The sequence below is a fragment of the Chiloscyllium punctatum genome, chromosome 48, assembly GCF_047496795.1.
Source record: "Chiloscyllium punctatum isolate Juve2018m chromosome 48, sChiPun1.3, whole genome shotgun sequence".
Lineage (NCBI taxonomy): Eukaryota > Metazoa > Chordata > Chondrichthyes > Orectolobiformes > Hemiscylliidae > Chiloscyllium > Chiloscyllium punctatum.
This window is the reverse complement of record NC_092786.1, coordinates 27,363,510-27,375,500: the sequence shown is the minus strand read 5'-3', so window position 1 is coordinate 27,375,500 and position 11,991 is coordinate 27,363,510.

The window sequence follows — 11,991 nt, the reverse complement described above, 5'->3', positions numbered from 1 at the left end:
AGAGGAGGGAGAGTGCGGAGGGAGAGGAGGGAGAGTGCGGGGAGGAGAGGAGGGAGAGTGCAGGGGGAGGAGAGGAGGGAGAGTGCGGGGGGAGTAGAGGAGGGAGAGCGCAGGGGAGGAGAGGAGGGACAGGGCAGGGGAGGAGAGGAGGGAGAGGGCAGGGGAGGAGAGGAGGGAGAGCGCGGGGGGAGAGGAGGGAGAGTGCAGGGGGAGGAGTGGAGAGGAGGGAGAGTGCGGGGGGAAGAGAGGAGGGAGAGTGCGGGTAGGAGAGGAGGGAAAGTGCGGAGGGAGAGTGCACGGGGAGGAGAGGAGGGAGAGTGTGGGGAGGAGAGGAGGGAGAGTGCAGGGGGAGGGGAGGAGGGAGAGTGCAGGGGGAGGAGAGGAGGGAGAGTGCGGGGGGAGGAGAGGAGGGGAGAGTGTGGGGGAGGAGAGGAGGGAGAGTGCGGGGAGGAGAGGAGGGAAAGTGAGGAGGGAGAGTGCGGGGAGGAGAGGAGGGAGAGTGCGGGGGAGGAGAGGAGGGAGAGTGCGGAGGGAGAGGAGGGAGAGAGCAGGGGAGGAGAGGAGGGAGAGTGCGGAGGAGAGGAGGGAGAGTGCGGGGGGAGGAGAGGAGGGAGAGTACAGGGGGAGGAGAGGAGGGGAGAGTGCGGGGGAGGAGAGGAGGGAGAGTGCGGAGGAGAGGAGGGAGAGTAGGGGGGAGGAGAGGAGGGAGAGTGCGGGGAGGAGAGGAGGGAGAGTGCGGGAGGGAGAGGAGGGAGAGTGCGAGGGAGGAGAGGAGGGAGAGTGCGGAGGAGAGGAGGGAGAGTGCGGGGGAGGAGAGGAGGGAGAGTGCGGGGGAGGAGAGGAGGGAGAGTGCGGGGAGGAGAGGAGGGAGAGTGCGGAGGAGGAGAGGAGGAGGGAGAGTGCGGGGGGAGGAGAGGAGGGAGAGTGCGGGGAGGAGAGGAGGGAGAGTGCGGGGGGAGGAGAGGAGGGAGAGTACAGGGGGAGGAGAGGAGGGAGAGTGCGGGGAGGAGAGGAGGGAGAGTGCGGAGGGAGAGGAGGGAGAGTGCGGGGGAGGAGAGGAGGGAGAGTGCGGGAAGGAGAGGAGGGGAAGAGTGCGGGGGGAGGAGAGGAGGGAGAGTACAGGGGAGGAGAGGAGGGAGAGTGCGGGGAGGAGAGGAGGGAGAGTGCGGAGGGAGAGGAGGGAGAGTGCGGGGAGGAGAGGAGGGAGAGTGCGGAAGGAGAGGAGGGAGAGTGCGGGGAGGAGAGGAGGGAGAGTGCGGAGGGAGAGGAGGGGAGAGTGCGGAGGAGAGGAGGGAGAGTGCAGGGGGAGGAGAGGAGGGGAGAGTGCGGGGAGGAGAGGAGGGAGAGTGCGGAGGAGAGGAGGGAGAGTGCGGAGGAGAGGAGGGAGAGTGCAGGGGGAGGAGAGGAGGGAGAGTGCGGGGGGAGGAGAGGAGGGAGAGTGCGGAGGAGAGGAGGGAGAGTGCAGGGGGAGGAGAGGAGGGAGAGTGGGGGGGGGGAGGAGAGGAGGGAGAGTGCGGGGGGAGGAGAGGAGGGAGAGTGCGGAGGAGAGGAGGGAGAGTGCAGGGGGAGGAGAGGAGGGAGAGTGCGGGGGGAGGAGAGGAGGGAGAGTGCGGGGGAGGAGAGGAGGGAGAGTGCGGGGGGAGGAGAGGAGGGAGAGTGCGGAGGGGAGAGGAGGGAGAGGAGAGGGGGGAGGGTGCAGGGGAGGAGAGGAGGGAAAGTGCAGAGGGAGAGGAGGGAGAGTGCGGAGGGAGAGGAGGGAGAGTGCAAGGGGAGGAGAGGAGGGAGAGTCAAGGGGGAGGAGAGGAGGGTGAGTGCGGGGAGGAGGGGAGGGAGAGTGCGGGGGGGAGGAGGGGAGGGAGAGTGCGGGGAGGAGAGGAGGGAGCGTGCGGGGAGGAGAGGAGGGAGAGTGCGGGGAGGAGAGGAGGGAGCGTGCGGGAAGGAGAGGAGGGAGAGTGCGGGGGGAGTAGAGGAGGGAGAGTGCGGAGGAGAGGAGAGGGAGAGTGCGGGGAGGAGAGGAGGGAGAGTGCAGGGGGGAGGAGAGGAGGGAGAGTGCGGGGGGAGTAGAGGAGGGAGAGTGCGGAGGGAGAGCGCAGGGGGAGGAGAGGAGGGACAGGGCAGGGGAGGAGAGGAGGGAGAGGGCAGGGGAGGAGAGGAGTGAGAGGAGAGGAGGGAGAGCGCGGGGGGAGAGGAGGGAGAGTGCAGGGGGAGGAGAGGAGGGAGAGTGCGGGTAGGAGAGGAGGGAAAGTGCGGAGGGAGAGTGCACGGGGAGGAGAGGAGGGAGAGTGTGGGGAGGAGAGGAGGGAGAGTGCAGGGGGAGGAGAGGAGGGAGAGTGCAGGTGGTGGAGAGGAGGGAGGTGCGGGGTGAGTAGAGGAGGGGTGTGCGGGGGCAGGAGAGGAGGGAGAGTGCGGGGGGAAGAGAGGAGAGGAGGGAGAGTGCAGGGGGAGGAGAGGAGGGACAGTACGGGGGAGGAGAGGAGGGAGAGTGCGGGGAGGAGAGGAGGGAGAGTGCGGGGAGGAGAGGAGGGAGAGTTCAGGGGAGGAGAGGAGGGAGAGTGCGGGGAGGAGAGGAGGGAGAGTTCAGGGGAGGAGAGGAGGGAGAGTGTGGGGGGAGGAGAGGAGGGGTGTGCGGGGGAGGAGAGGAGGGAGAGTGCAGGGGGAGAGGAGGGAGAGTGCGGGGAGGAGAGGAGGGAGAGTGCAGGGGGGAGAGGAGGGAGAGTGCAGGTGGAGGAGAGGAGGGAGAGTGCGGGGAGGAGAGGAGGGAGAGTGTGGGGGGAGGAGAGGAGGGGTGTGCGGGGGAGGAGAGGAGGGAGAGGAGAGGAGGGAGAGTGCAGGGGGAGAGGAGGGAGAGTGTGGGGAGGAGAGGAGGGAGACTGCGGGGAAGAGAGGAGGTAGAGTGCGAAGGGGAGAGGAGGGAGAGTGCGGGGAGGAGAGGAGGGAGAGTGCGGGGGGAGAGGAGGGAGAGTGCAGGGGGAGGAGAAGATGGAGAGTGCGAGGAGGAGAGGAGGGAGAGTGCAGGGGGAGGAGAGGAGGGAGAGTGCAGGGGAGGAGAAGATGGAGAGTGCGAGGAGGAGAGGAGGGAGGAGAGGAGGGTGAGTGCGGGGAGGAGAGGAGGGAGCGTGCGGGGAGGAGAGAAGGGAGAGTGAGGAGGGAGAGTGCAGGGGGAGGAGAGGAGGGAGAGCGCGGGGGGAGAGGAGGGAGAGTGCAGGGGGAGGAGAGGAGGGAGAGTGCGGGGAGGAGAGGAGGGAGGAGAGGAGGGTGAGTGCGGGGAGGAGAGGAGGGAGAGTGAGGAGGGAGAGTGCCGGGGGAGGAGAGGAGGGAGAGGAGAGGAGGGAGAGCGCGGGGGAGAGGAGGGAGAGGGCGGGGGAGGAGAGGAGGGAGAGTGCAGGGGGAGGAGAGGAGGGAGAGTGTGGGGAGGAGAGGAGGGAGAGCGCGGGGGGAGAGGAGGGAGAGTGCAGGGGGAGGAGAGGAGGGAGAGTGCGGGGGAGGAGAGGAGGGAGAGTGCAGGGGGTGGAGAGGAGGGAGAGTGCGGGGGAGGAGAGGAGGGAGAGTGCAGGGGAGGAGAGGAGGGAGAGTGCGGAGGGAGAGGAGAGGAGGGAGAGTGCGGGGGGAGGAGAGGAGGGAGTGTGCGGGGGAGGAGAGGAGGGAGAGTGCGGAGGGAGAGGAGAGGAGGGAGAGTGCATACGGAGGAGAGGAGGGAGAGTGCGGGGGAGGAGAGGAGGGAGAGTGCAGGGGAGGAGAGGAGGGAGAGTGCGGAGGGAGAGGAGAGGAGGGAGAGTGCATACGGAGGAGAGGAGGGAGAGTGCGGGGGAGGAGAGGAGGGAGAGTGCGGGGGAGGAGAGGAGAGAGAGTGCAGGGGGAGGAGAGGAGGGAGAGTGCAGGGGGAGGAGAGGAGGGACAGTACGGGGGAGGAGAGGAGGGAGAGTGCAGGGGGAGGAGAGGAGGGTGAGTGCAGGGGGAGGAGAGGAGGGAGAGTGCGGAGGGAGAGGAGAGGAGGGAGGGTGCAGGGGGAGGAGAGGAGGGAAAGTGCAGAGGGAGAGGAGGGGGAGGGAGAGTGCGGAGGGAGAGTGCAGGGGGAGGAGAGGAGGGAGAGTGTGGGGAGGAGAGGAGGGAGAGTGCATGGGAGGAGAGGAGGGAGAGTCAAGGGGGAGGAGAGAGGAGGGTGAGTGCGGGGAGGGAGAGAAGGGAGAGTGCGGAGGGAGAGGAGGGAGAGTGTGGGGAGGAGTGGAGGGAGAGTGCGGAGGGAGAGGAGGGAGAGTGCGGGGGGAGTAGAGGAGGGAGAGTGCGGAGGGAGAGCGCAGGGGAGGAGAGGAGGGACAGGGCAGGGGAGGAGAGGAGGGAGAGCGCAGGGGGAGGAGAGGAGGCAGAGTGCGGGGAGGAGAGGAGGGAGATGAGGAGGGAGAGTGTAGGGGGAGGAGAGGAGGGAGAGTGTAGGGGGAGGCGAGGAGGGCTAGTGCGGAGTGAGAGTGTGGAGGGAGAGGAGGGAGAGTGTGGGGAGGAGAGGTGGAGCGTGCGGGGAGAGGAGAGGAGGGAGAGTGTAGGGGGAGGCGAGGAGGGCTAGTGCGGAGTGAGAGTGTGGAGGGAGAGGAGGGAGAGTGTGGGGAGGAGAGGAGGGAGCGTGCGGGGAGAGGAGAGGAGGGAGAGTGTAGGGGGAGGCGAGGAGGGCTAGTGCGGAGTGAGAGTGCGGAGGGGAGGAGGGAGAGTGCGGGGAGGAGAGGAGGGTGAGTCAAGGGGGAGGAGAGGAGGGGTGAGTGCGGGGGGAGGAGAGGAGGGAGAGTGCGGGGGGAGTAGAGGAGGGAGAGTGCGGAGGGAGAGTGCAGGGGAGGAGAGGAGGGAGAGTGTGGGGAGGAGAGGAGGGAGAGGAGAGGAGGGAGAGCGCGGGGGGAGAGGAGGGAGAGTGCAGGGGGAGGAGTGGAGAGGAGGGAGATTGCAGGGGGAAGAGAGGAGGGAGATTGCGGGTAGGAGAGGAGGGAGAGTGTGGGGAGGAGAGGAGGGAGAGTGCGGAGGGAGAGGAGGGAGAATGCAGGGGGAGGAGAGGAGGGAGAGTGAGGAGGGAGAGTGCGGGGGAGGAGAGGAGGGAGAGTGCGGGGAGAAGAGGAGGGGAGAGTGCGGGGGAGGAGAGGAGGGAGAGTGCAGGGGAGGAGAGGAGGGAGAGTGCGGGGAGGAGAGGAGGGAAAGTGAGGAGGGAGAGTGCAGGGGGAGGGGAGGAGGGAGAGTGCAGGGGGAGGAGAGGAGGGAGAGTGCGGAGGAGAGGAGGTAGAGTGCGGGAGGGGGAGGGGAGGGAGGGAGGGGAGTGTGGGGGAGGAGAGGAGGGAGAGTGCGGAGGGAGAGGAGGGAGAGTGCAGGGGAGGAGAGGAGGGAGAGTGCGGGGAGGAGAGGAGGTAGAGTGCGGAGGGAGAGGAGGGAGAGTGCAGGGGAGGAGAGGAGGGAGAGTGCGGGGAGGAGAGGAGGGAAAGTGCAGGGGGAGGAGAGGAGGGAGAGTGCGGAGGAGAGGAGGGAGAGTGCAGGGGGAGGAGAGGAGGGAGAGTGCGGAGGGAGAGGAGGAGAGTGCAGGGGAGGAGAGGAGGGAGAGTGCGGAGGAGAGGAGGGAGAGTGCGGGGGGAGGAGAGGAGGGAGAGTACAGGGGGAGGAGAGGAGGGGAGAGTGCGGGGGAGGAGAGGAGGGAGAGTGCGGAGGGAGAGGAGGGAGAGTGCAGGGGAGGAGAGGAGGGAGAGTGCGGAGGAGAGGAGGGAGAGTGCGGAGGAGAGGAGGGAGAGTGCAGGGGGAGGAGAGGAGGGAGAGTGCGGAGGAGAGGAGGGAGAGTGCGGAGGAGAGGAGGGAGAGTGCGGGGGGAGGAGAGGAGGGGAGAGTACAGGGGGAGGAGAGGAGGGAGAGTGCGGAGGAGAGGAGGGGAGAGTGCGGAGGAGAGGAGGGAGAGTGCAGGGGGAGGAGAGGAGGGAGAGTGCGGGGGGAGGAGAGGAGGGAGAGTGCGGGGGGAGGAGAGGAGGTAGAGTGCGGGGGGAGGAGAGGAGGGAGAGTGCGGAGGGAGAGGAGGGAGAGGAGAGGGGGGAGGGTGCAGGGGAGGAGAGGAGGGAAAGTGCAGAGGGAGAGGAGGGAGAGTGCGGAGGGAGAGGAGGGAGAGTGCAAGGGGAGGAGAGGAGGGAGAGTGTGGGGAGGAGATGAGGGAGAGTGCGGGGAGGAGGGGAGGGAGAGTGCAGGGGGAGGAGGGGAGGGAGAGTGCGGGGAGGAGAGGAGGGAGAGTGCAGGGGGAGGAGGGGAGGGAGAGTCAAGGGGGAGGAGAGGAGGGTGAGTGCGGGGGGAGTAGAGGAGGGAGAGTCAAGGGGGAGGAGAGGAGGGTGAGTGCGGGGAGGAGAGGAGGGAGCGTGCGGGGAGGAGGGGAGGGAGAGTGCAGGGGGAGGAGAGGAGGGAGAGTGCGGGGGAGTAGAGGAGGGAGATTGCGGAGGGAGAGTGCGGGGAGGAGAGGAGGGAGAGTGCAGGGGGAGGAGAGGAGGGAGAGTGCGGGGGGAGTAGAGGAGGGAGAGTGCGGAGGGAGAGCGCAGGGGAGGAGAGGAGGGACAGGCAGGGGAGGAGAGGAGGGAGAGGGCAGGGGAGGAGAGGAGTGAGAGGAGAGGAGGGAGAGCGCGGGGGGAGAGGAGGGAGAGTGCAGGGGGAGGAGAGGAGGGAGAGTGCGGGGGGAAGAGAGGAGGGAGAGTGCGGGTAGGAGAGGAGGGAAAGTGCGGAGGGAGAGTGCACGGGGAGGAGAGGAGGGAGAGTGTGGGGAGGAGAGGAGGGAGAGTGCAGGGGGAGGAGAGGAGGGAGAGTGCAGGTGGTGGAGAGGAGGGAGGTGCAGGGGGAGTAGAGGAGAGGGAGTGCAGGGGGAGGAGAGGAGGGGTGTGCGGGGGCAGGAGAGGAGGGAGAGTGCGGGGGGAAGAGAGGAGGGACAGTACGGGGGAGGAGAGGAGGGAGAGTGCGGGGAGGAGAGGAGGGAGAGTGCAGGGGGGAAGAGAGGAGAGGAGGGAGATTGCAGGGGGAGGAGAGGAGGGACAGTACGGGGGGGAGAGGAGGGAGAGTGCAGGTGGAGGAGAGGAGGGAGAGTGTGGGGGGGAGGAGAGGAGGGGTGTGCGGGGGAGGAGAGGAGGGAGAGGAGAGGAGGGAGAGTGCAGGGGGAGAGGAGGGAGAGTGCGGGGAGGAGAGGAGGGAGAGTGCAGGGGGGGAGAGGAGGGAGAGTGCAGGTGGAGGAGAGGAGGGAGAGTGCGGGGAGGAGAGGAGGGAGAGTTCAGGGGAGGAGAGGAGGGAGAGTGTGGGGGGAGGAGAGGAGGGGGTGTGCGGGGGAGGAGAGGGAGGGAGAGGGAGAGGAGGGAGAGTGCAGGGGGAGAGGAGGGAGAGTGTGGGGAGGAGAGGAGGGAGACTGCGGGGAAGAGAGGAGGTAGAGTGCGGAGGGAGAGGAGGGAGAGTGCGGGGAGGAGAGGAGGGAGAGTGCGGGGGGAGAGGAGGGAGAGTGCAGGGGGAGGAGAAGATGGAGAGTGCGAGGAGGAGAGGAGGGAGAGTGCAGGGGGAGAGGAGAGAGAGTGTGGGGAGGAGAGGAGGGAGAGTGCAGGGGGGAGGAGAGGAGGGAGAGTGCGGGGAGGAGAGGAGGGAGGAGAGGAGGGTGAGTGCGGGGAGGAGAGGAGGGAGCGTGCGGGGAGGAGAGAAGGGAGAGTGCAGGGGGAGGAGAGGAGGGAGAGGGCAGGGAGGAGAGGAGTGAGAGGAGAGGAGGGAGAGCGCGGGGGAGAGGAGGGAGAGTGCAGGGGGAGGAGAGGAGGGAGAGTGCGGGGGAAGAGAGGAGGGAGAGTGCGGGTAGGAGAGGAGGGAAAGTGCGGAGGGAGAGTGCACGGGGAGGAGAGGAGGGAGAGTGTGGGGAGGAGAGGAGGGAGAGTGCAGGGGGAGGAGAGGAGGGAGAGTGCAGGTGGTGGAGAGGAGGGAGGTGCGGGGGGAGTAGAGGAGAGGGAGTGCAGGGGGAGGAGAGGAGGGGTGTGCGGGGGCAGGAGAGGAGGGAGAGTGCGGGGGGAAGAGAGGAGGGACAGTACGGGGGAGGAGAGGAGGGAGAGTGCGGGGGAGGAGAGGAGGGAGAGTGCAGGGGGGAAGAGAGGAGAGGAGGGAGAGTGCAGGGGAGGAGAGGAGGGACAGTACGGGGGGGAGAGGAGGGAGAGTGCAGGTGGAGGAGAGGAGGGAGAGTGTGGGGGGAGGAGAGGAGGGGTGTGCGGGGAGGAGAGGAGGGAGAGGAGAGGAGGGAGAGTGCAGGGGGAGAGGAGGAGAGTGCGGGGGAGGAGAGGAGGAGAGTGCAGGGGGGGAGAGGAGGGAGAGTGCAGGGTGGAGGAGAGGAGGGAGAGTGTGGGGGGAGGAGAGGAGGGAGAGGAGAGGAGGGAGAGTGCAGGGGGAGAGGAGGGAGAGTGTGGGGAGGAGAGGAGGGAGAGTTCAGGGGAGGAGAGGAGGGAGAGTGTGGGGGGAGGAGAGGAGGGGTGTGCGGGGGAGGAGAGGAGGGAGAGGAGAGGAGGGAGAGTGGGGGGAGAGGAGGGAGAGTGTGGGGAGGAGAGGAGGGAGACTGCGGGGAAGAGAGGAGGTAGAGTGCGGAGGGAGAGGAGGGAGAGTGCGGGGAGGAGAGGAGGGAGAGTGCGGGGGGAGAGGAGGGAGAGTGCAGGGGGGAGGAGAAGATGGAGAGTGCGAGGAGGAGAGGAGGGAGAGTGCAGGGGGAGAGGAGAGAGAGTGTGGGGAGGAGAGGAGGGAGAGTGCAGGGGGAGGAGAGGAGGGAGAGTGCGGGGAGGAGAGGAGGGAGGAGAGGAGGGTGAGTGCGGGGAGGAGAGGAGGGAGCGTGCGGGGGAGGAGAGAAGGGAGAGTGCAGGGGGAGGAGAGGAGGGGAGAGGAGAGGAGGGAGAGCGCGGGGGGGAGAGGAGGGAGAGTGCAGGGGGAAGAGAGGAGGGAGAGTGCACGGGGAGGAGAGGAGGGAGAGTGCGGGGAGGAGAGGAGGGAGAGTGCAGGGGGAGGAGAGGAGGGAGAGTGTGGGGGAGGAGAGGAGGGAGAGCGCGGGGGGAGAGGAGGGAGAGGGCAGGGGGAAGAGAGGAGGGAGAGTGCAGGGGAGGAGAGGAGGGAGAGTGCATACGGAGGAGAGGAGGGAGAGTGCGGGGGAGGAGAGGAGGGAGAGTGCGGGGAGGAGAGGAGAGAGAGTGCAGGGGGAGGGAGAGGAGGGAGAGTGCAGGGGGAGGAGAGGAGGGACAGTACGGGGGAGGAGAGGAGGGAGAGTGCGGGGGGAGGAGAGGAGGGAGAGTGCGGAGGGAGAGGAGAGGAGGGAGGGTGCAGGGGAGGAGAGGAGGGAAAGTGCAGAGGGAGAGGAGGGGGAGGGAGAGTGCGGAGGGAGAGTGCAGGGGGAGGAGAGGAGGAAGAGTGTGGGGAGGAGAGGAGGGAGAGTCAAGGGGGAGGAGAGGAGGGTGAGTGCGGGGAGGAGAGAAGGGAGAATGCGGAGGGAGAGGAGGGAGAGTGCGGGGGGAGTAGAGGGAGGGAGAGTGCGGAGGGCGAGCGCAGGGGAGGAGAGGAGGGACAGGGCAGGGGAGGAGAGGAGGGGAGAGTGCGGGGGAGGAGAGGAGGGAGAGTGCAGGGGGAGGAGAGGAGGGAGAGTGTGGGGAGGAGATGAGGGAGAGTGCGGGGAGGAGGGGAGGGAGAGTGCAGGGGGAGGAGGGGAGGGAGAGTGCAGGGGGAGGAGAGGAGGGAGAGTGCAGGGGAGGAGAGGAGGGAGAGTGCGGGGAGGAGAGGAGGGGAAAGTGAGGAGGGAGAGGTGCAGGGGGAGGGGAGGAGGGAGAGTGCAGGGGGAGGAGAGGAGGGAGAGTGCAGGGGAGGAGAGGAGGTAGAGTGCGGGGAGGAGAGGAGGGAAGTGAGGGGAGAGTGCAGGGGAGGGGAGGAGGGAGGAGGGGGGGGCAGGGGGAGGGGGAGGAGTGAGAGTGCGGAGGAGAGGAGGTAGAGTGCGGAGGGAGAGTGTGGGGGAGGAGAGGAGGGAGAGTGCAGGGGGAGGAGAGGAGGGAGAGTGCGGAGGAGAGGAGGTAGAGTGCGGAGGGAGAGGAGGGAGAGTGTGGGGGAGGAGAGGAGGGAGAGTGCAGGGGTAGGAGAGGAGGGAGAGTGCGGAGGAGAGGAGGGAGAGTGCAAGGGGAGGAGAGGAGGGAGAGTGCGGGGGGAGGAGAGGAGAGGAGAGTGCGGGGGGAGGAGAGGAGGGAGAGTGCGGAGGAGAGGAGGGAGAGTGCGGGGGGAGGAGAGGAGGGAGAGTGCGGAGGGAGAGGAGGGAGAGGAGAGGGGGGAGGGTGCAGGGGAGGAGAGGAGGGAAAGTGCAGAGGGAGAGGAGGGAGAGTGCGGAGGGAGAGGAGGGAGAGTGCAAGGGGAGGAGAGGAGGGAGAGTGTGGGGAGGAGATGAGGGAGAGTGCGGGGAGGAGGGGAGGGAGAGTGCAGGGGGAGGAGGGGAGGGAGAGTGCGGGGAGGAGAGGAGGGAGAGTGCAGGAGAGGAGAGGAGGGAGAGTGCGGGGGGAGGAGGGGAGGGAGAGTGCAGGGGAGGAGAGGAGGGTGAGTGCGGGGGGAGTAGAGGAGGGAGAGTCAAGGGGGAGGAGAGGAGGGTGAGTGCGGGGAGGAGAGGAGGGAGCGTGCGGGGAGGAGGGGAGGGAGAGTGCAGGGGGAGGAGAGGAGGGAGATTGCGGAGGGAGAGTGCGGGGGAGGAGAGGAGGGAGAGTGCAGGGGGAGGGAGAGGAGGGAGAGTGCGGGGGGAGTAGAGGAGGGAGAGTGCGGAGGGAGAGCGCAGGGGAGGAGAGGAGGGACAGGGCAGGGGAGGAGAGGAGGGAGAGGGCAGGGGAGGAGAGGAGTGAGAGGAGAGGAGGGAGAGCGCGGGGGAGAGGAGGGAGAGTTCAGGGGGAGGAGAGGAGGGGAGAGTGCGGGGGGAAGAGAGGAGGGAGAGTGCGGGTAGGAGAGAGGGAAAGTGCGGAGGGAGAGTGCACGGGGAGGAGAGGAGGGAGAGTGTGGGGAGGAGAGGAGGAGAGTGCAGGGGGAGGAGAGGAGGGGAGAGTGCAGGTGGTGGAGAGGAGGGGAGGTGCGGGGGGAGTAGAGGAGAGGGAGTGCAGGGGGAGGAGAGGAGGGGTGTGCGGGGGCAGGAGAGGAGGGAGAGTGCGGGGGAAGAGAGGAGAGGAGGGAGAGTGCAGGGGGAGGAGAGGAGGGACAGTACGGGGGAGGAGAGGAGGGAGAGTGCGGGGGAGGAGAGGAGGGAGAGTGCAGGGGGGAAGAGAGGAGGGAGAGTGCGGGGGGAGGAGAGGAGGGAGAGTGTGGGGGGAGGAGAGGAGGGGTGTGCGGGGGAGGAGAGGAGGGAGAGGAGAGGAGGGAGAGTGCAGGGGGAGAGGAGGGAGAGTGCGGGGAGGAGAGGAGGGAGAGTGCAGGGGGAGGAGAGGAGGGACAGTACGGGGGGGGAGAGGAGGGAGAGTGCAGGTGGAGGAGAGGAGGGAGAGTGTGTGGGGGAGGAGAGGAGGGGTGTGCGGGGGAGGAGAGGAGGGAGAGGAGTGGAGGGAGAGTGAGGGGGAGAGGAGGGAGAGTGCGGGAGGAGAGGAGGGAGAGTGCAGGGGGAGAGGAGGGAGAGTGCGGGGAGGAGAGGAGGGAGAGTTCAGGGGAGGAGAGGAGGGAGAGTGTGGGGGAGGAGAGGAGGGGTGTGCGGGGGAGGAGAGGAGAGGAGGGAGAGTGCAGGGGGAGAGGAGGGAGAGTGTGGGGAGGAGAGGAGGGAGACTGCGGGGAAGAGAGGAGGTAGAGTGCGGGGAGGAGAGGAGGGGAGAGTGCGGGGAGGAGAGGAGGGAGAGTGCGGGGAGAGGAGGGAGAGTGCAGGGGGAGGAGAAGATGGAGAGTGCGAGGAGGAGAGGAGGGAGAGTGCAGGGGGGAGAGGAGAGAGAGTGTGGGGAGGAGAGGAGGGAGAGTGCAGGGGGAGGAGAGGAGGGAGAGTGCGGGGGAGGAGAGGAGGGGGAGCGTGCG